The sequence below is a fragment of the Capricornis sumatraensis genome, chromosome 10 (genome assembly GCF_032405125.1).
Source record: "Capricornis sumatraensis isolate serow.1 chromosome 10, serow.2, whole genome shotgun sequence".
NCBI classification, from domain to species: Eukaryota; Metazoa; Chordata; class Mammalia; order Artiodactyla; family Bovidae; genus Capricornis; species Capricornis sumatraensis.
This window is the reverse complement of record NC_091078.1, coordinates 81846351-81848576: the sequence shown is the minus strand read 5'-3', so window position 1 is coordinate 81848576 and position 2226 is coordinate 81846351. Positions and strand designations below refer to the sequence as shown.

The following is a 2226-nucleotide window of genomic DNA, read 5'->3' as shown; positions in this document are numbered from 1 at the left end:
ATCATCACAATCCAAAAAAGTGATTCCACCTCCCCTTAAAAGCTTTCTCATGCTCTTGTATCATCCCTCTCTCCTGATCACTACCCTAATCCTATACAACCAGTGGTCTTTTTGTTACTATACTTTGGTTTTTGAGAGTTATATTTAAATGAAATTATAGACTATGTACCTTCTCAGCTGCCTACTTTTACTCAGCATATAAATTTTGAGATTCATCCACATTATTGGGAGTGTTAATAGTTCCCTCTTATTTTTTTTCTAAGTGATATTCCATTTTATGAATATTCACACTTTGTTTATCCATTCACCTGTTAATGAATACTTGGATTGTTTCCAGTTTGAGACAACTACAAATACACTGCAAAAGCAATCATGTAATATCTTTGTGGGAATATATGTTTTCATATCTCTTGGATAAATATACAGGAGTGGAATGACCAGGTCATATATTAACTGCATTTAACCTTTTGAGGAATGGCCAGATTTCTTTCCAAGGTGATTACACCACCTTACATTCTTACCAGCAGTGTTACAGGGTTCCAGTGACTACATGTTCTCATCCACACTTAGTATAGGTTAGCCTTTTTAATGTTAACACTTGTAATGGATACATGGTGATACCTTGTTGTGGATTTTTTTCAGGTTTTACAACTTTTTATTTGCATATTAAAAACCTGTACATTCCAATAATTAAAATCATCTGAACAACAAAAAAATGGCACTCTGATTAAACTGCATTTTACAGCCCACAAATCAGATTGGACCAGCTTGCTTTTTACTCCAGATTTCACTCTCATTCCATCCAGCTTCCTCCTTCACCAACAAGCAAGTTCTTTTCCTTCCCTGCCAGGCAGGCAGACAGGTAGAAGAGGCAGGCACGGCCTATGTTGTCAGTAGTTCTCCATTCTTTGATGTGAAAAGGGGTAGCACAGTCATTTAAACTTGATCCAATCTCTTTGCATATTACAAAGCTGGACAGCTAAAAGAAGTAAAATAAGGCACTGCCTGTGGAATATACAGTGCATACTGGCGGCGCACACTTCATCACGACTCGCCTGCTTGCTTCTCCTCTTCAATCGTTTCTTTTCAAGGCAGTGGGTTTTTCTCTTGCATTTCTGCTTTCTTCCACGTCGACTTACCGAATTTCTCAATCTCAGCCATATCGGGCTTGTAAGACATGGCTGCAGAGGGAGCCAAGCAAGCTGTGAGTGAGTCAAGTCCGGAGTGGCAGCTGTGGAGTCTTGATGTGGTTTTAACTTGAATTTTCCCAGGGAGTAATGATTTTGAACATCTTTTCATGTGTTTATTTTAAAATGCAAGCTTTTATATTCAACATCACTGTTTCCCAAACAAGACAATGTGATTCTTTTTAAATGAAAAAAATAAAATCACACCAATCCCTAAACTTTACTTAAATAATTTTTATACTGTTATGTGTGTACCTATATATGTGGTTTTTGGCCACACCATATGACCTATGGGATCTTAGTTCCCTGACCCAGGATCAAACCCGTGCCCCCTGCACTGGGAGTGCAGAGTCCTAACCACTGGACTGCCAGGGAAATTCCTATTTTTATTATGATATTAATAAAGTGCCAATATAAAATCAGGCAAACATTTCTTTTACTTATTAATTTTATGTGACTATAAAAATTAAAGACTAAATCTAAGCAAAATATGGCACAAATGAACTTATCTATGAAACAGAATATGAACAGTAGTCAGAGAGATACTGCTGCTTGCTGACCCTAAATCACGACTTGCAAATTTACTTGAACTGTTCATAGAGTGTGCCATGATATTACGTGGCCCTCCCTTGGCATGTATTAAGAATTTTTGTGGAAGTTCTGCCTTCACTCTTTAGCCTGAGACGAAGTAGTTCTTCTTGGCTCCAAAAGAGTCATAAACACCAATGCAAATGTAGGCCTTGGTACTGAGTGGCAATACTTGGTTATAAGGAGAAACAGATGATCCAGAAGATGCATGTATCGCTTTCGTTAGATTTTCATCAAAACAAACAAACAAAAAAACACAACACTGAAATACCCTTATAGACCACAACTCATTCTCTACTGCTGCTGCTGCTACTAACTCGCTTCAGTCGTGTCTGACTCTGTGCAACCCCATAGATGACAGCCCACCAGGCTCCCCTGTCCCTGGGATTCTCCAGGCAAGAACACAGGAGTGGGCTGCCATTTCCTTCTCCAGTGCAGGAAAGTGAAAAGT

General features: G+C 38.7%; 1 pseudogene; it reads right to left on the bottom strand.

The window, feature by feature from the left end:
- Nucleotides 1-1044: 1044 nt before the first annotated feature.
- Nucleotides 1045-1179, bottom strand: LOC138087501 (thymosin beta-4-like; annotated as a pseudogene).
- Nucleotides 1180-2226: the final 1047 nt, after the last annotated feature.